A 21,633-nucleotide genomic window follows, 5' to 3' on the forward strand; every position below is an offset into this window, starting at 1 on the left:
ATACATTTGAATACTTTGGAGGCCGCATTACGTGAGAAAGGTCGGAAGAGTGGAAAAGGCAGAGAACCAAAAATTCCATTTACATCCCATTAGTATCCCAAATTTGTCCTGATCAGACTCAAAATGCTAAACTTAATGTGAACTTTGATGAACTTGATGCAGCAATAAGTGGCCCATATCAATCTCATACCATAATGTGCAAATGTGGCTACATGGAGCATTTTGATTAATTAAACTTTGTGGGGAATAATCACTGCATAACTGGTTTGAAAATTAACAGAGTGGAGGTAGGTCACGCAAAATGTCTCGTTTCCACAGTTCTTATGAGTTTCTGAATGCAGTGTGTTAACCATAAGCTAGGCTGCTACTTCTCCACTGTTAAGAGATAAATCATATGACAAATTATACACTTCAGGGGCTATGCATATGTGAACAATCTCAACTAACTCCTCTTTGATCAAATATTTGGTGTGACAAAACTGATCCAATCCCCCTCTGAATTACTTTGCTGGATTGACACTATAAGCTGTACCAGGGCATTTAAAATTCTCTTTCACTCATGTTAAACTATCCTGGTATACAAGGATAATGGTTAATCATGGCCTGGAAAACCTATAGACCTGTTGAAATTTCAAGCAATAGCCTCAACAATTCTAAGCTGCCAATACCAAGAGATGACTATAACCTCATGCTTTTTGTATTTGCTGGGGGGTTATGTTTCTGTATTTGTTGAGATGAAATTGAGGATATTCCACATTGTTTCACAGAACCTATTTTGAAAAGACTGTGAGCACTGGCCAAATCAGCAAAAAAATTCTGTTGACTGGTGAAAAGAAACATGTGAACTATAGCCAACTTTACCTTGGTGACCATGAAGGAGAGGCAAACGAAAACCGAGTAGCACACAGTAGACTAATCTGAATGCTGATTGATTAATGATACTTGAACTTAACTTCTAACCACCTTTATGGTATATGACAGAACACATTTTCAGAGGGTTCATTTCATTGTGTTTTGGGCTGTGATTGGCTTCGGTCATATCCTGGTTATGGACAAAGGCTTTAACCAGGAGTAGCTAATCTTTTTAGGCCAGTGGGTACATCAGGGCACTTCTGACAAAGTGTCATGGGCACCAGCCACAAAAATGGCTGCAGGGGAGGCATGGCACAACACAAAATGGCAACCACGTGACACCATAAAAAGGCGTTGGCATGCCTCCACCAATGGGGGGAAAGGCACATATATCAGAAATACTATGCTCAGCCAGATACAGAATCTCTTTGCGCCTCTCCTCTGTTCATTCAATCCTTCCACCCAATGAAATGTGGGAGTATTTAAGAGGGAATGTTCCATGTAAAAAGGTAAAGGTACTCCTGACCATTAGGTCCAGTCACGGACAACTCTGGGGTCACGACGCTCATCTTGCTTTATTGGCCGAGGGAGCCGGCGTACAGCTTCCAGGTCATGTGGCCAGCATGACTAAGCCGCTTCTGGCACATCAGAGCAGCGCACATAAACGCCGTTTACCTTTCCACCAGAGCGGTACCTATTTATCTACTTGCACTTTGACGTGCATTCAAACTGCTAGGTTGGCAGGAGCAGGGACTGAGCAACGGGAGCTCACCCCATCGCAGGGATTCGAACTGCCGACCTTCTGATCGGCAAGTCCTAGGCTCTGTGGTTTAACCCACAGCACCACCCGCGTCCCTTATGTTCCATGTAGAAGAGGGTAAACAGGAACTGAGCAGGAAGAGAAACAGTATCTTGAATATTTTGAGAAGATATATAGTGAAACCCTTTGCAGACACTGTAGGACGTACTGGTGGGCACCCTTAACAAAACAACAACAACAACAATCACATTTGTGCGTTAAAGGCTACTTCACACTTTATATGGCACTGCAGTTATACAAGTGTTGGATCAATATCTGCCACAGTTAATACATCTCTATGTGCCTTAGGTCAGTTTCCTGGAACACAGTCCCCTACATCTTTGGAAAGTGATTTTCCTTCACACATTTCTTACAACATGCACTGATCAAACACCACTACACTTGCAGGAGGAGAAAAAATGTAAAACAACGTTCAGTACAGCTTTTATTATTAAAACACAAAACAACCACAACAGGCATTTTACAGAAGCTTCCAAGCAAGAAACGAAAAGGAGCTCAGTACCTAATTTCCAACAGAGGATGAGGCAGAGAGGAAAGAGTGAGACAATATTGGAATGAAACGTGCAGCAGCCCTGTGAGCACTGCAGTAAGTCTGGCAGTCATTAGTAAAACAAGTGCTTTAAAAGACCACAAAGTAAGCATATACAGATAAGTATTATTCCCTAGAAATAAAGCACAGAGCTTCAGGAACTGTATGCTGCTCATGGCGGGTGGGGGAGAGGAACACAGCTCTGATTTTCAGAATTCTGCAAGCCCTCCAGCGCTTTAACCACCCGCAGTCTTTAAAAATGCATGTGTGGTCATTTATGGCCACAAGACAAGGGCTCATTTTCTTCTGTCAACACACAAAATATATTTCTAGAGAACTGAAATTTAATCACAAAGATATTTTATCATTTACTTGGGTTTACGTGCTGTTAGAACTGCAGCCAGAAATCACACAGAACAAACCTCAAAGCCTGAAGAAAGCAAGTTTAAAGAACACGTTTCTACTTTAGTGGATGGAGAGATTTAACAGGCATGTTGTTCTTAGAGAGATGCCTTTTAAACTTGCAACTTCTCTTCCGGCTGCAGCATTCCGGCTCCTGCATTTAATTACATTAAATTCCACTAAAAATAAAACAATTTTTCATTGCAGCATCCTGCTCTTTCTTTGGGGCACAACTTTCTGCATTCTACAAGATTTAAGGCCACAATCCAATGCATAATTTCCCGGGAATAACCTAGCCTTTCCTGGGAATAATTTAAGAATCTCCTGAGTCACCATGCATAGGACTGCACTGCCAATGTTACAGAAATAAGAACACGTTAGAAATAATTACAGCTGCAAGGTTTAATCAGTTAGGTGACCAAACTGATTAAAAATGTTTTGCTCAGCCATAAAGATGTCCCTAACTAATAAGGCAGGAAGAGAAGGGATGATATCTCTCGTAAGACCACTTCTGCTGTATTACTTGCCATGGGCAGAATATTGCCCACTATGATGCTATGTGTTGCATTTTAAGTTGCAAGAGATTTCGACTAAACATCAGGAAATATTTCTGTTCTGACAGTGGAGTGGTCTCCCTAGGTCATCTGTAATAGATGATTTAGCTGAGATTCCTGCATTTCAGGGGGTTGGGCTAGATGACCCTCAGAGTCCCTTCCAACTCTATGATTCTATGATTTCTATTTAAGTTATAGTAATATTTTTAAGTTTGTGTCTAATTTAGCATATGTAAATATTATGCAAATATGTGCCCTCTTTTCTTTTGTTGATGTGGGAGGCCCCTGAATTTGGTCTTCAGAGGCAATCAAACAGGAACAGGAAGTACAAGAAATATAAGAAATGAAGATGCCAAAGCTGTTTTGTCTCTCTGCAGTTAGATCACAGTATGTATGTATAGAATTTATATTTAAATTTCAGTGATCATTTTCAAAAGATATATCACACTTTTCCTATGGTGAAAGCATCCAAACGTATTTCCCTAAGTAAGCTCAGGCAACGCTCAGTCATAAAGTAGAAATCTTAGGTTTAGTCTGTGGTTTCTCCTGATACGGAACGGGGGGGGGGGGCAATGTCTTCTTCACTACAATATATTTGCTCAATTTCTCTAGGACTCCATCACCCCTCCCCTGTCCTCCATAATCTCTCAAGTAATACTGTCAAAATCCTGTCACAATGTATCCACTCTGTTTCTGCTTTTGCTCTCTAGTACAGAGTGGCTTAGAAATCACTGAAATCTTCAAAAATTGATATAAAATCAGCCGTGGTTCTGATCTGCTCGTTCTCGGTGCCATTCAACTCAGTTCCCCTTGGACTCCATGATGCTGTCCCTACTTCCATAATCCCCAAAGCGGCAGGTCACGTACGCAGGAACTTCTTAATCCTGTCAGATAGTTTTGCAAATCCTTCCTTCGGGCAATACTAGGTGACAGACGATGTATATTCCTGGCCCATTGTCTTGCCACCACCAGTACTCAATAAATGTGTATCTATGTATATTTCCCGCTCCGCATATCCCCCCTCCCTCATCCGAAAATGCTAATTAATGTAATCCCACCTTTTCATAATGTATTCATGACGTGTAAAGTATATTCATGATGTAACTTGTGAAACCCAACCTTCCCATAATGTATTCGTGACGTTTCATGCACTGTATTCTGGGACATGGAGGGAAAACTCAAAAGTTCATGTCACCCCTTTCTCACTGTTCAATCTCGCCTTGAACCTGTTGCGCAATAAACTTGGATCTTCTGCAGTTTGCTCCTGCGTCCGGCTGAGCTCATTTTCTTCCGCAGGGACCCATGGACTTAGTCCGATGAGCTGGGTGGCAGAGTAACCCCGCACCCAGATTTTTTCCGTAACACTCCAATGAAAGAAAAATCTCTGGTGGGAAAGATCTCTGCCTAAGGCCGTCAAAAGCTGCTACAAATCAGTTCATGAGACTGGACTAGACATCCCCATGGTCTGACCTGAACCATTATAGAAGTATTCTTTGCAAGGGCTGATCAGATGGGCAGCTGTCACAATTTCAATGTTGTATTTTAATCTTGTTTTAAGTTGTATTTTAATCAATTGCTTTGTATCTGGTGTTAACCGCCCTGAGCCCAATCTTGGCTGGGGAGGGCAGGGTATAAATAAATTTATTATCATCATCATCATATTAGCACAGATACATCTAAGTTCGTTTTCACAAACTGACAACAGGCCTGGTCCTTGCATATGTTTAGGACCCTCGTTTCAATGAGAGACATTTAAGCACATGTTTAACTCCTACCGAAATCAATGGGATTTAGAAGTGCTTAACTTTTGCTCAGATATGACCTTTGCTTTTCAAAAACCAGCCTCTCTTCTGTAACCAAGTACAAATCCTAATCCTGCTTATATTCAACAAGATTACTGGGAAGAGGAAATGAGCTCCATCACGGTTCCTTTATATTTTTATCCCCAAGTCAACCATAACACAGAGTGTGCGCTTCAGTAGTCAAGGCGCGCTGAGAGGAAGTGCCACTGAATGGCTTGTGCCACAACAAACAGGCAAAGTCTGGAATTTGCAAAACCAAAAATAGATGCAGCTCAGTTAAACCTTCACAGCTCATCTATTTCTCACTGGCAGAGCACAAAAAAACCAAAACCTTAGCAGACTGAAGCAGAAGTCTTCTTTGCAAGGGCTGATTAGATGGGCAGCTGTCACAATTTTATAAGCTGGCATTTTGCTGAAGGTGCAATTGAGAAAAAAGCTGGATGCTGTCTTGGCACAGAAACTGAGACAAATGAGGGGGAGAGGGAAGGGATCATAGAGACAAAAGGGGGGAGGCAAAGCAGACCACAACTTCACTACCCCCCCCAACTGAGACAAAAGGCATGGCCCACAGAAGGGACTGTCATAAGTGAAAGACAAGAGAAGTGAAATAGGTAGGCTGGACTTTGGAAAGAAGCATATCTCTCAAACTAAAGCTAGATCAGTTAAGGTTATGCAATCACAGAATTTTTTTTAGTCACCACAAAGCAATACAAATCTCTGAAAAGAGACAAAAACTGAGAGGAGTTGAAGCCATTCAATTAAACAATGTCACAGTCAGCAAAAAAAAAAAAAGCCATTTATTTTCACATGCGTTAAAACTCCTTGAAATTGTCTCTGTAGAGCGCACATTTTTTGCAAGGCTCCCAAGAACATTTCTATTACGGCCAATTTTAACAGAACAAAAATATGGGCCGCGTTCAGAGATCTTAGCAGGACTTTTAAAATATGCACCAAAGAAACCTTCCCTTTCAAGATAAAGACATGCCCAATGTATTTGAAATTAACTCTGCTCAGCAGATGGTAAACATGAAGATGCTTAGGCCCCTTATTTACTAGAGTTCCTTCAACAGGTTTCCCACATTGGTTGTAATGTGTAGCACTACCCTGGGGGACTATTGTCACAAATAGGGGCAACTGTCCTATTTAGTACCACTGCAATATTTTTAATGGATTTTTTAAAAAAATAAATAAATACAAATTATCTTGAGGCACTGGGTTGGAGCTAGACTAAGGCTAGCTCTTACACACACTTACCTGAAAGTCTTATTACATTGGATTTACATCTGAGTAGGCCCACATAGGACTAAACTGTAAGTCAGTTGCACTTAAGATCCATTAAAATCCACAGAACTCAAGTCTTTGGGGACCTAAATTGAATTAACTTAATTTGGCTTCAGTTCCTTGCTTTTGGGGGAATGTTAGCATTAATATAACCTCTAACACAGTGTTTTTCAACCTTGGGTACCCTGACATTGCTGGACTACAACTCCCATAATTCCCAAGTATTGGCTAAGCTCAATGAGTGGGCCGTTTTACTCAGCTAGAGCTCCCCCATCCCCCAAAAAATACATATATCCAAAAACACACACATTGAGATACTATTCTAAACAGTAATAATATAAACAACAATAATATAAAGATCATGGCATTAATGTAATCTAGGAAAGCACAACAAACAGTGGAAACCAGATATTACTTGTGTAGGCTTAATTGCTCCATAATATGCTCTCTTGAGAACACTAGTTAATGGAAGAGAAGAAAAAGAAAAAGAAATGCACAGGTTTCTAGATCAAATCTGTAATTAGCAAAGGTAATACTTTTGTACCCGCAAAATGCCCTGAAGCTACTCTCTAGGTTTTCTATTAACATCTCTGATTGCTTCTAATTCTTCTTGAAGTATTCTGAAAGCAACTCTGTAGATAACATCACAAAACCTTTTTTTTTATTAAGCCACAAAGCCCACTACACAGATTAAAAATCACAAAAAACCTCATAAAATGACACAATCAAAAGATTAATCATAGAATTTCTACATAGAGAAGGCAGGCATCACTGTGAATATGAAACGCCAGCAGCTCTAAACAGACCTCCAAATAACATGACATGGGAGACGTATGAACTGCCCTCTCTTTTTTAATATATTTACTGAAATATAATGGGGGGAGGCTATAAAGCTCATTAGAGCATCAGTAGAAGAGGAGGGCGTAACCCTTTTCCTGTGAGCTGTTTTCCCAATCATACTAACCCCACAGCTGCTCTGCCCAAAAACCTACAATTTAAACAGTTAAACAGCCCCTCTTTCCCTACAGCTATACTAAAATTGCAACTGCATTTCAGATTTTATTATTATTATTATTAAGAAGTGTGAGATCATTTATAGGTCTTCTACCTCACACCTAAATTTGACCCTCAGACCACAGAATTCATGTTACTCCACTGAGAGCAGGATTAATGATTAGCGAGTCATTTCCCATCTTTCTGGCAGGAGTCCATAAAGCCCCTTCAATATTGTCATCAGTGTCACTCAAAATAATTAACTCCACCAATATTTCATTTTTTTCTGCATTTGTGATTAACTCCTACACCTGATTTGGTACTTTCACTGGTCTGTAAACACTAGCAAACTGTTTCAAAATAGAGGTCTGTTATTATTTAATTAAGTCCTTCTGTTTATTGGTGTTTTCTTTCATCCCCAGGTCCATTCAGATACTTTAAACAGTCATTGACAAAGCCTATATGCAATAAAAATCTTTCTGAATTTTCCTAAGGGGTTCTGCTTTGCCTTAAACAGATTCAGAGTCAAGTCAATTCTAAGTAAAACATTTGATGCTAATCAGATGGAAATAACTTATGTAACTATGAATACTGTATAACTTAAGCTAAAGATAGCACTTGCCAGTGTCCAAACTCCTCCTCAAGTTTTTTCTTTGTTAACAGATAAATAGAGTTTCCCCAGCCCCCTTCTGATCTACTGGAGGTTTCTATGGAAGAGTCTACTGTATGCAGTCATACACTCCGCACTCAGTCATACTAAAGGTAAAAAAAGGTAAAGGACCCCTGGACGGTTAAGTCCAGTCAAAGGCCGAGGGAGCCGGTGTTTGTCCACATACAGTTTTCCGGGTCATGTGCCCAGCATGACTATGCCACTTCGGAGCACAGAACACTATGACAGAAACCACAGCGCACGGAAACGCCGTTTACCGCATTTTTTGCTCTATAAGACTCACTTTTTCCCTCCTAAAAAGTAAGGGGAAATGCATGTGCGTCTTATGGAGCGAATGCAGGCTGCGCAGCTATCCCAGAAACCGGAACAGCAAGAGGGATCACTGCTTTCGCTGCGCAGCGATCCCTCTTGCTGTTCTGGCTTTTGGGATTCAGATTTTTTTTTTCTTGTTTTCCTCCTCCACAAACTAGATGCGTCTTATGGTCTGATGCGTCTTATGGAGCGAAAAATACGGTAATTGAATTAAGACATTTTAAAACAGTGAAGAAACTGGTGTGAATTACAGGCCACCAGTTATCTTCCCACCAGTTATTTACTTTACACAACCACACTAACAACATAGAAGCCCACAAAGAAATGCTCACTAAAACAGTGCAATTCAGTTCAATGGGGCCTGGTAGGAATGAAAAGGAATGCAGAATCGCATCCCACAGTACTAGTTTCTCCCTTTAAAAATCCCAACACTGGGATACTGTACAGCCAAAATGTGAATGTACAGCCAGGATAAAGAATTAACTTTGTCCCAAGAACGGTCTGGAGGTATATCATTGAATCACAGAATTGTAGCGTTGGAAGGGACCAGTGCAGGAATCCTCTGCCCAACATGGGGCTCACACCCACAAACCTGAGATTAAGGGTTGTGGGTCTCATGTAAGTCTCATGCTCTACCAACTGAGCTATGTTGAACTATATACAGTGGTACCTCTGGTTACATACGCTTCAGGTTACAGACTCCGCTAACCCATAAATAGTGCTTCAGGTTAAGAACTTTGCTTCAGGATGAGAACAGAAATCGCGCAGCAGTGGCGCGGCGGCGGGCAGCAGGAGGCCCCATTAGCTAAAGTGGTCTTCAGGTTAAGAACAGTTTCAGGTTAAGTACGGACCTCTGGAACGAATTAAGTACTTAACCTGAGGTACCACTGTACAATGCAGTTATGGCACTAAAGCTTAGCTTGGACATTGCCATTTCCTGAATGGGAGACAGATGCACACGGGATTCTCAGTCTCCTTACGTGAACTGTGCAATACAGTAACATCTCAGACAGAAAAACACAGAGAAACACTTCCTCCACATCAGCTCTCCCTTAAATGCTGCATAGTTTTAATAATTATTCATATATTAAGAATAAAACAACTGCAGCATGCTTGATCAATATTCCAATCTAGTAAGAATCCAGATTTAATTACAAATGGCACAAATGCTTTTGCACAGCTATTGGCCTGATCTGCTCTTGGTTGTGCAGCTGCTGCGTACTACCCAACACACATCAGGAGTCTTATTTTAAATCCTGACACATGCATGCCAGTAAAATAATCCAGACTCGAGACTTCCTCTGTACTTCCTGAAGCGTATATCAGCACCTTCACAAGAGTGATGCAATGCAGCAAATAGAAATTAGGATCCAAAGGCTCTGAATCTAGAGGTGCAGATCAGCTTTAGCATACAGTGCTTTAAACTGAATACCAGCTATGCCAAATTTATATCAAGCTTTATTATTTGACATCTGAAACTTCCAAATGGAATTAAGCCAAAACTAGAGCAGAGCTGAAGTTTCTTGGATGAGAGTTATCTGAAAACATTTCAGATTTCTCCCTCTCACACACAGCACATGATGGGGGGGGGGGGTAAATTGGAAAGGAAAGAAATACTCCACATTTTTTCAGGAAAGGACTTTGATGTACTTCTCCAATTGTGTTTTTCAATAAAATAAACAAATCAGATTTCTGCGTTTAAAAAAGAGGCATTTATGCGTATCTTTGAAACCCATGAGAGACTGGAATGCAGGGGGGCGACTGAATGACTAACTGAATGCACTGTGAAAGCAAATATCTCTTTTCATTGGTGGGAGGGAGAAAGCTTGACTTTCTGGACTATGACAGCACCAGACGTACACTCCTGCCTGCCTCTCCCTGGCTACTACCCACTTCCCAACTCACAGGCTCGAGTCAAATCTGCACATCTCTCTCTCTCTCTCTCTCTCCAAAGTGACACTGTCTTGAGCTTTGGGCTGGATTTGTAATACCAAACAGCTTGGCTCCAGGAAAAGCATAAGCATCAGCAACCAAAGCTTTGCTTTATATCAAGGTGCATTCACATCAACACGGTTGGTGGTGACTGTCATGCGACAGGTTTATCACATGCAAGGATCCATCTCATTTGATGGGCACAGCATCCACATGATAATATTTTATTCATTAAAATATAACAGCCATATCATGTGGATATTGTGATTTTACATTAGAGACACGCTTCTGCAAATCTATCTATATTTAGAGACGGCTTGGACAACTTTTTCCCCATATGTGGAAGTAGTGTTGCAATGGCAGAGTATGAGAACCCCTAGAGCAGAGCTTTCCAAACTATGTGTCGCGACACGTTAGTGTGTCGGCTGCAGGGTGCAGGTGTGTCGCGCAAACATTCCCCGTGCTCCTCCTGGGGCTGGAAAGGGGTTATTTTAACCTCCAGTTTGCTAGTAAAACTGAATTACTGTGTCACAAAATGATGCCTGTCTAAAAAGTGTGTCACCAACATGAAAGGTTTGGAAAGGTCTGCCCTAGAATACTTATGATATGTTCTACTTTATCAAGACAAATCATAAGCTTTGGCTGGTGCAGGATGCAGGTGGTCAGCTAATGAAAATATTAACTACAGGAAATGAATTGCATCTGTGCTTCTCAGGTTTGGGACCTGGTTACCATAGAAATTGAGTGGCAGATGGCAAACAGACCATGCACCATCACAGGAATTAAAACTGGTCACGTTAGGCCAAGGGACAATGATTTTTATCGTGTATTTTGAGTTTCTATCTAGTATTTTTGTGTGTGTGTGAACTGCCTTAAGATCTTTGGATGAAGGGTTGCGTACAAATTTTGTAAATAAATAAATGTCACCTAATAATTTTAGTTCTAAAAAAAGCTATTGAGATAGGCTTATATAGGTGGGCAGAAGTCAGATCCCTTTTACTTACTTTATGTATTGATTATCATACCTATGTACTGATTATCATACATGTCTGATTTATATGTACACACATAAATGTCACTGGAAATTACAAAATGATTGTCAGAAGAAGACCATGATTACAGTACATCTCCTATAATAATAATAATAATAATAATAATAATTTATTTATTTATTATTTATACCCCGCCCATCTGGCTGAGTTTCCCCAGCCACTCTGGGTGGCTTCCAACAAAGTATTAAAATACAGTGGTCTGTTAAACAAGCTTTGACTGTTTCTGAATCTTTACTCAACTGTAATATGCCCCACTGTGTTATTTGCCAATGCATCCATGCTTCAAGGCCTTCCATGAAAATCTAGATACATCCTGTACATTTCTTAAGTATGGGTACTAGTAGATCAGTAACCTTCGAGTCTTCTACTTTCCTGTGTCATTTGAGAAAACAAACATCTGAATGGACCAGTCTGTAAAACCTCCCTTGTTTCTTCCTTCTTAACTGAAATCCAAGTCATCTGGTGGACTGTTAACTTCTAATCGTTCCTGAGACCAAGCTTGTTCAGTGATGTAACAGCTTAAACATGGAAAGAAAGAAATATATGTCACCTAGATGTACCTAGATGTGCCTTCTGATTTCTTGTGGAAATATGCTGGCTCAATTCTTTTTAAGCTTGCAGTTTTAAAAACCAACTTCACTTTCCTTTGCTGTTCTTACTATTGCTTCCCTTGTTGCCTTTCTATTTTAAAAGAGTTTTACTACTTTGACCTTCAACTTGTTTTTTGTTTTTTTTTATTGCTTACCTACTGTATAATTGCATGGTTCAATGTATAAATTGTTCTTGGATAGATACATTAGAAAACCTGCTATCATACTCTTTTCCTGGAAAATGGTTGTGTCAAATGGTTACTGGCCTGGAGGCTATTGAAACTTTTATTTTGACAACACAGCAGAGTCGCCAAAAAGAACCAGGAAACAGACCCCAGACTCTTATGGGCTCTTGCGCAATAATTTTAAGAACATGGACTGATGTAACACAGAATTGCACATTACAGTGCAGCTGTATACTTTTCTACTAAAAACCAAGCCTCATTGTGTTACCGCAAGTGTGTATGTAGGATTACAGCTCAAGTCCGCAAACAATCTGTGATTTTCAATGTCCATTAATGTCAATGGTCTAGTCTCAGTAGGACTTCGCTCGATATCAGCAGGTAACATTTGTGCCATAACAAAATGATAGGTATTGACACAGATGGTGTAGTTGTAGTGCATGAGGTAAAGAAACCTCAGCCATTAAAGAGACCTTTTAATATAGTATAATGTACTCAAATTAACCTTAAGACTTATATAATTAAGGATTCCCATTTGAATAACTACATTCAACTCAAATTTATTTCTCCCAGTTGTACAGAATACTTATACCAAAGTGGATACTATACAAACAACATAAAGAGAAAGAATGCTTACATTTTAGTAAACATCACTGGTGTTTACACAGCATCTCTGTTCCATCAATTCAATTTTAAGTAACCCCTTACATGCCATGTGAGAAATGCAGAACACAAGATGCCTGCAAAATATCACATTTTATGGAAGGAAAGATCAGCTAAGAAGTGAAAGTCAACTCGACCATCAATAATGAACTGAGCTATGAACACGCAACATGAGGAGCAGGCGCCCAGGTACCAACTGCATTGCAAGGCTTATGAACAGGGATATCACAACTTTGGAACAAGTTGCTCCATCCCTAGCTCTGTTTTAGCAGAGGGGTGGTCAGAAGCTCAACAAACTACCATGGCTTCCCTTCAGGAATCTGTTACTCAGGAATTCATTACACTTGTTCAAAAGTTTTCATAACACCATAGCACCCTCTTATTCCAAGTAAATGAGTCTGGAATTCAGCTGCTGAATTCCAGGGGACATCTGGACAGCAGCAAATGCACAGAAGTACGGTAAATTCTGCTGAATTCAGTAGGTTGCTGCACAATACAAATTTAGACCTCTACTGCAGTCTTCCTCAATCCAGTGCCCGCCTACCTCCATCCATCCCAACCAGTGTAGTCAATGGTCTGCGGTTATGGGGAGATGCCGTCAACAACTTCTGGAAGAAACTAGTTTTGAAAAGGTTGCTCTTGGGCAAGGATGTCCTGAATTGACCCCACTTACTGTCAAGCATGTATTCCAGATCTGGGAATTAACAAATCTAAGACAACTGCCAATGAGCCATGAAGAATTTTAACGGAGTATTACAATGACAAGTCAGCATTATTAAACAGAAGATGAAATCTTAAGCACACTTACTAAGTCCTACTGTACTCAAACATCTCAGACAGTCCATTGACTTCCTATATTATCTTCAGAATACTGCCTAGGACAAACAAGGCAACTATCTTAATAAGATAAAATACAAATAAAATAAAATACATTAACACTGTGTTGGAAATGGGCAACACAGCAGAACACGGGTCCTGATAAATGTCCAGGTTCAAGATCAGTGGAGGGAGTGAAGCAGCAACGATACCAAGACTTGTCAAGTGGCCAAGGCTGAGTTGTGACAGCAGCAGGAGAAAAGAAGTTGCAAAGGCAGCACAGTTGAGACAAACAGGAATGCTGAGGGGAAAGCAGATTCCAGTAGTGATGGGGGAAGAGAAAAGAGAAAACCACACAATGAAGTCATATAAAATTGTTCAGAGAGAAGTTTGATTACAGTGCAACCCTATCTGTTTCTACGCAGAGACTTACTTCTAGGTAAGCACATAGGGGGTTGCAACCCAAATGTTTGTCCCTGGCATGTGTAGCAAACAGCATTTTAGACTGCAATTCTCTGCATATGTATCTGTCAGTATCTCCCATTGAACACAGCCCGCCTTATTTCTGAGAAAATATGCTTAGGATTGCACTGCACACGTAGCAAATTCTAACATGATCAAACTAAGCCACCACAGATTTAGGCAATACACCATGATGTTACATTTCAAGATAAAACAAATAATATTCAGCTCTAAATTAGATTTGTCGTCCACCAGAACCTGACCATTCAATATAAGTAAACTCAGCAAAGCCAATATTCCTTAGCACAGGTAAAAATTAAAAGGTAATGAAGCACCTCAAAATTTAGAAAACAGAAGAAAGAATCTTAAGTTCCAATTCATGATGCAAATTTATTTCCAGTTTGAATATGTCTATTATGCAGCCACATTACTGGCTATGGCGCTAAAGTGAAAACAATCTGCTTTTTAATTAGCAAGTCCCCATCGTTCCACAGGCTTAAATTAAAGCTCTAAAGTGTATCCCATCAGGCACATCAATGTGTATTAGATTTCAAACATGCCTTTTCATTACATTATTTTAAATATCTCATTAAACAACAATAAGCTGATAAAACATTCTGAAGCCACATGCATGATTCAAGGCCTAGAAGAAACCAACCCAGTTACATGGCTCAATTAACTAATAATGAAGTCTAGCAGATAATTTTTACCATTTAAAAATATGCCATAATTTATTTTTATATGCCATTATTTTTACCATTTTTAAATACGGTAAATATAATTTTTATCATTTTTTAAAGACGGGATTTAAATATGGGAGGAGGGCAGAGAGAAGAAAAGCCATGGTTCATCCACAGCGGTACAACCGAATGCCTTCATCTGCCCCAGACGCCACAAAACATGTCTCTCAATTGACAAAGACTCCCCCCCCCTTTCCAAATGTTACACTAGTGGTCAGGCCTAAAAAGTGGAGTGGGGAAAGGCATTATAAATCAATGCAAAAAAAGCAACACTCACTGAAATACAACTTTGTTTCAAGTTTTTTTTTGTTATTACTAAAAATGCTACAATCCTGCATGTTTCTCTTTCAACTGATGCCTTTGCATTAATTGTCTGAACACTGAAGAAGTCCAATGCTTATTTACTCAACATTCTGGTAGAATATTGACTGAACATATGCCAGAGACCTTTTCCTTTCTCTTTCCTGATGAATGAAATCTGAAAACAACCTTGACTACAGTTCTAGATCTGTGATCTTTTAAATAAAGCGGGGGACGCCTACAACATCTTCTAGAAGTCACTTCCTTCCACAGCTGCCTTGCTGTTTCAATCTTAACTCACTCTACATAGCCACAATCCTCTGGCATGTCAAAGGGGTTCCAAGAACCACAGTAGGGCAATTCCTTTATTGGGACCAACCAAAATGTTTCGCTAGTCTTAACAAAGGTGTCGTCCGACTGTGGATTTGGGGTTTTTCACTCTATGGATCAACACAGCTGCCTCTGCATTTTCTGTACCTTGGAGAAAGGAATTGAAAGTGCCTGGAAAACCAACAAACTACCAGGACTTTAGCTAAGCAACAATGGCATTCTGCTTCCCCTTATTTGAAAATTAGCCATCTTTCTCCCTTCACACAACAGAGGCACTGCTTCAGCCAGGTACTTAAAGGTGCAGGCTAATGGCACAAATTTGCATATGCTAATTTTTTACATCTAGAATGGTGTATAGATGACACTGCACTTGGCCCTGCAAAGTTTTATATGCGAAGTTTGATTAAAAAGGGAGGGGAAGGAATATGGATAAAACATTTACAGTATGTTATGGTTTAAGAGAAAATTACATGAAAATGTTCTGTAATGGTACCTAACACCTAGCAGACTGGCAAAAATGTATAAATCAAAATCGAATCAGCGCTGGAAATGTAAAGAAAATAAAGGTACCTTTTTCATATGTGGCGGTCTTGTAGTAAGGTTAAAGCTTACTGGGAAATAATATATAATGAATTGAAAAAGATGTTTAAGATAACGTTTGTAAAAAGAAACCAGAAGCTTTTCTCTTGGGAATTATGGGATCAGAACTACCAAAGCAGCACAGAAATTGATTTATGTATGCAACATAATGCAATGATGTTATTTGCCCAAATATGGAAAGAAGTCCCGACAAGAGAAGAATAGCTACAAAAATTAATGGAGTATGCAGAAATGGCAAAACTTACCGGAATAATAAGAATTCAAGACAATAAATTCTTTAGAAAGGAATGGAAATGTTTTATTGATTATTGTAAAAACCTGCAGTTTCAAAAATGCATATGAAATAGATATTGGAATAGATGAACTAAAGAATATAAGTTAATATAATTTGGAGTATGCAGGAAATGATGAAAATAAATGCAAAGAACAGCAGCAAGAGGGGGAAAGGAGCTGAAGTTTGAAATGTCAGAATGTTTGTTGAATAATTGTTGTAATGAATAAAAAAAATATAAAAAGGGGAGGGGAAGGAGCCAGTATATGGGGGCTTCAGCAATGAAGGTCGCCTGCCTCCACCACCTCATCTGTTCATCCAAACCCATGTCCTCAGAAGCAGGCTCCCTACAGCCTTGCATCGGATATGCATCAGATCCTCTGACAGCTCATCGCATTGCAACCACGCGTCTCCCTCGGGGTGTCCCTAAGGATGCGGCATCACAGTCCCCGGAGGAAAGGAGGAGACCCCACCGAAGCATCCGAGAGTACAGCAATGCTCATAGCGCATAACGGAGACAATGTGCATGCCCACGGCGAGTGCAGCACTCGGTTTCCTTAGGCCCTGGGAGGAGAGACGCAGGCACCGCAGCCTGGCAAAAGGTTGGGGAAAGGACAGGGCCGGGGATGCCAGCAAGGGACACGCAGCAAGGGCCAAACCAGGGCGTGGAGCAGCTCCATGCACAAAGACGACCCCAGGCAGCCCCCCACCTCCGGCCCTCGCCTTCGCCTCCCTTCCCTTGCATTTATTTTTTTGCATTTCCCTTCCTGACCAGCTCGCCCCCGATTCCCCTCCCTCGACCTCTCCTCTGCCGCCGATCCCACCATCCGCAGGCACCGCGGGCACCGCCGCCCAGAAATATCCCGAGTCCAATGCGGATCCCGCATTCGGAGTCCAATGCGGATTGGGGGGGGGGCTAGCCTTCCCCACCCCCGCGCAGGCACACACACCGGAGTTTGCTCCTTGCAACTCGAGGTCGGCTGCAGAAGAAGCTGCAGCAACGCACGGGAGGCATTTCGTGCCCGCAACTTCTCCTGGACCCCGGGGCGAGCCGGGGGTCCGTGCCCAACGCCGCCCCCCGAGCCGCCTCTTGCCGGACCCTCCGCCCCCGTCCGCCGCCTTCCCGATCCAGCCGCGCTGCTGCAGATGTGGCAGCTGGCAGGGGCAAGAGGCGCCTCCTCCCTGCGTCTCCCCGCCGCCTCCGGAGGGCGAAGCGCCCGCGCGGAAAGGGGCGAGGAGTCGCCCGCCCAGACTTACCCGCTCGGCCGCCGCCGCCGCTCCTCCTCCGGCCGGTCCCCGCCGCTCTTCGGAGCCCAGCTGCGGGATGCAGCCTGCCTGCCTGCCTGCCCGCCCGCCTGCCTTCCGGAAACGCTTTCCCAGCCTGCTGCGCTTTCCCCAGGAAACAATCCCGGCCTCTGGCGGCGGCCGCTGCTGCCTCTTCTGCTGCTGCTGCTGTGGCGGCGGCGGCGGCTCCTCCTCCTTCAAGGCCGCCTTCAGGGAGAGGGCGACGTCCTCTGGCCGAGGCCGGGCCTTGCAAGGGGGCGGCGAAGGCGTCTGCGCTCGCGACGCCTCCCCTCCATTCCCGCCTTGGCGCTTCCAGGCCTGGAGGCCGGGAGCCGCCTCAGGTGGTCGTGGCGGCCGAGCGCAGCCCTCGCGCTGAGGAGAAGCGAGGGATGGAGGAGGGGTCGCCTGCCGCCCCTTCCTCCGAAGATCCCAAGGCGGTTCACAACATAAACATATGAAATAAAACTTCATTTTCTTTAATATATAATTGGTATTAAATTGTCTGTTTTGCAATTTAGAATATCCATTTAAACAATCTTAAAATACCAGTGACTTACCTTCCCTTTCCACGGTCCATTTTTTCAGAACATAAATCCCTGCATATTTTAAATATTTCAAGCTTTCAGTATTCCATTATTGCATCCATCAAAACTTACACTCTTGAATTTATCTTAATGTTGCCCACGTTTTCAAGTGTACACAATCTCCCCCACCCCCATATATTCAATAAACATTTTTCAGTCTTCTCTATACGTATGTTCTTGTTCTCTTATCCAATGTTAAGTCTGCAAGCTGTGCATTGAAGCTGTGCTTCAATTTAAGCTGCCATTCTTCTTTGGTTGGGACGTCGCTCGTTTTCCAGTTTGGGGCCAACAAAACACAGGCGCCGTAGTGGCATACATAAATTACCCTTTTCAACACCTGGGAATTTCCATCTGAATTATCCCCAACAAAAAGGACGGGCTATTTTTTAATATTTTTTTTTGAAAAGTGCTTTTAAACTCTCTCCCCCCCCCCCAATTCATTATGGATTATTTTCCAATACTCTTTTACAGGTCCCCACCACATGAAAGAACATTCCTCAGCCTCATTGCATCGCCAACACTTATCTGATTCAGTCTTATACATCTTAGCAAGCCTACTCGGAGTTAAAGACCATCTATAAATCATTTTCAAGTAGTTCTCCTGCAAAGAATAGCATGCTGTAAACTTCAGATCTGAAATAAAGTTGTTTTTTTAAAAAAGAAAGACACAGAATAGCGGGGCCTTGTGGGAATTGCAGGTGTCAGGATTTAAGGTCTCAAGAAATTGCCAGTGCAGGATTCAACCCTGTGGAAGCCCCTAGGCAGTCAACATTGAGAGGGAGGGTGGGCCCTGGCAAATTACCTCCTAATACTTTTATTTTATTTTGTATGGCTTTATCCAGCCTTGGAACAGTAAAGGGAAGGTGCTGGAAAGTAGCGCCGGGCCGCCATGATGGAATCTACACACACATAAAAAACGCTGTGGAAATGCTTTATTTTTAAACGTTTTGAAAAATACGTTGAATTTTGCCTAGCTTGCTGTCACCGTCTTGGTGACACATTTGCGTATTGCACTTTATAACACATTTAAAACGTTTTATTCGCAGCTGGGTAGCCGAGTCCCAGATCTGCCGTCTCCTTGGCAGCCCCTCTGCCAAATGCTGCTTCTATGGGGCCTTTTGGCGAATAGCTGGTCTGCCCCTTTGTTTGTCCCCTTTGCAGATCTTTGTTCCCTCCTCCTTCCCAATGTAGATCTTCACCTATCCCTTTTTCCAACAGTCATGTAACCCAGAATACACATTGGTTGATATTATTTTAAATTTATTAATAAGGCAACCAAAGGCAGGTTTCACCAAACAGAAAGCTATAAACATGATATTACAGAGTACAGCTTCTGTTTAATTTCTTCTATAGCTCTCCCATATGCCTTATTTCCATTGCTGTTCAACTAACAACTTTTCCTCTTCATGACGGAAACTTAAAGCATCTTCATGTGAACCACTATGCCATCCACTTTGTAGCTCTTCTACTGCTTCATCATCATCATCATCATTATTATATAATTATTTATTGAATTTATATACTGCCCTATACCCAGAGGTCTCAAGGTGGTTCACAGATCTCAGGGCTGTTACCTCATGTAATAATGAGGTTATAGATCCTTTCAAAACACCAGAGAATATTTAGAAAACCATGCATAGTGAAATGCTTTTGGTCTTGAAATCGTAACTTTCTTATATAGGGGCCCAGCATTGTGCAACCAACTCAAATTTTAGCACACCTGATGGAGAATGTACTTTCGATATAAAATTCCCTATACATTCAGCTTTTCCTGTCATTCAAGTTTACAATCCTAGTAGCTGCCCTTAGAGTTTTCCTCTGATACATTCCCATGTCCTGCCCCTGTGCATGTCTGTATATATTAATATAAATAAACACATTTAGGATTGTTAGCGGAGGGGCCAACACAAGGAATGTGCTAATCTTGAAGGTGGTGTCACAAGAACAAAAGGGTATCCCTGTGCTAGGCTGTTGCAGCAAAAACAAGGGTCTTGTAGTACCTTAAGATCAGCAAATGTCATAATAAATTTGTTAGTCTTTAAGATGCCACAAAATGCTTTAGTTCCTTTTAGGAGAGTTGTCCAAGATTTAAACTTTTTAGGAGAAAACTCTGTTTCCAAAGTGTCCTTGTCAAACTATCACCCTCTCTGCACTATTTCAACTTCTAATCCGTTGGAGGTTGGTCACTAGGGTAAGGTACAGCAGAGCCCTACCAATATTTTTTGTTTATATATAATTTTTATTAAATTTTCTGTTTTGCAATTTAAAATACTCATTTTACATCTTTAAAATATCTATGACATCCCTTCTTCTTTCCATGGTTCATTTTACATATCATAAATCCCTACATATCTTACAAAAACTATGCCATTATTGGCAAAACTTATTTACACTGTTTACTTTATCTTAATGCTGCCAGTGTTTGCAGCTGTACACAATTATTTTCCCCCATATATTCAATAAACTTTTCCAATCTTTTTTAAAGGTATGTTCTTCTTGTTCTCTTATTCTTTATGTTAAGTCTGCAAGTTGTGCATATTCTGTCAACTTATGTATATCATTTCCCATAATGCTTTTAGAAACTTACAGGTCCACCACAAAAGGTGCCTTTCTTTTGCTTACATTTCCAGCAGATATTTGCACTTGTCTTATACATTTTTGCAAGCTTACTACCGGTACATCATTTTCATATAATTTTCTTTCAGCGTACAACATGCTGAATGTGATGGCCTGGGATTCGGACTCAGAGGCTGAACCTGAGGGTTCCCAGCCTGCACAGGAGTCCCCGCCTCCAGAACCAGCTGAGCCGGGGCTGGGGCCTGAGCCTGAAGGGTCCTCACCTGTGCTGGATCCTCAGGTGCAGGCACCTGCTGAGTCTGCTCTGGCTCCTGAGGTGATGGAGGACCCATTGCCTGCAGGTGCTCCACTCTCAGCCCCGTCAGGGGAAGAGGAGGTTGCCTCTGGGTCCAGTAACCCTCCAGCCTCTCCTGAGCTGCAGAGGCTCAGGGCAGAGAGGCAGAGGGAACTAAGTTCCTGCAGGAGGAATGCTCGCTTCCAGGCCAGGAGAGGCGAGTCACCTGTGGACCGGGGCTGCCCTATGCCTCGGGGCAGATAAAAGCCAGTCAGCCCCAGTCCCAGGTTGCGGAAGCAGTGTTGTTGCTAGCCTGTTCCTGTCCTGCTCTTCTGCCAGAGTTCCTGACCCCACCCAACTCCCCACCTTGGACCCAGCTACAGCTTTGATGGACAGTCTCCATACCACACCATCGACCTTGGACTGGACTCGGACCTCGCCTCTCGGTCAGCCCCCGGGACCAGCACACTGAGAATTTCACCACCGCCCAAGCCTCCCTTACCTGGATTGTGCAGCGGTGCCTGGCAGCAGCAATGGCAGATTCTGGTGAGATCTTGTGAGATCTCACTGAGCTCTTGCAAGATCTTGCAGAGCTCATGAGATCTTGTGAGATTTCAGGAAGATCTCAGAAGATCTTGCTAGCCTAATACTGCTATTAAACCACCTAGATTTAGTAGGATTATGCATAGGGTTTCCATGTTGGGTTGCAGCTAGCACTGTTGGCAGGGTAAGGCCCTGGCACTTACACGACCTCCCACTAC

The 21,633-nt window shown here is 42.0% G+C and overlaps 1 protein-coding gene across 1 annotated transcript in view; it reads right to left on the bottom strand.

Moving 5' to 3' along the window:
- The window catches only part of APBB2 (amyloid beta precursor protein binding family B member 2), a 170,330-nt gene extending 152,572 nt beyond the window's left edge, over positions 1-17,758 (bottom strand). Inside the window, exon 1 of the mRNA XM_082238133.1 lies at positions 17,411-17,758. The gene's annotated coding sequence lies outside the window, so the exon portion shown is untranslated. The remainder of the gene's footprint in view (positions 1-17,410) is intronic.
- Between the last annotated feature and the right edge of the window lie 3,875 nt (positions 17,759-21,633).

This window comes from Podarcis vaucheri (assembly GCF_965113315.1).
Source record: "Podarcis vaucheri genome assembly, chromosome: 9".
Lineage (NCBI taxonomy): Eukaryota > Metazoa > Chordata > Lepidosauria > Squamata > Lacertidae > Podarcis > Podarcis vaucheri.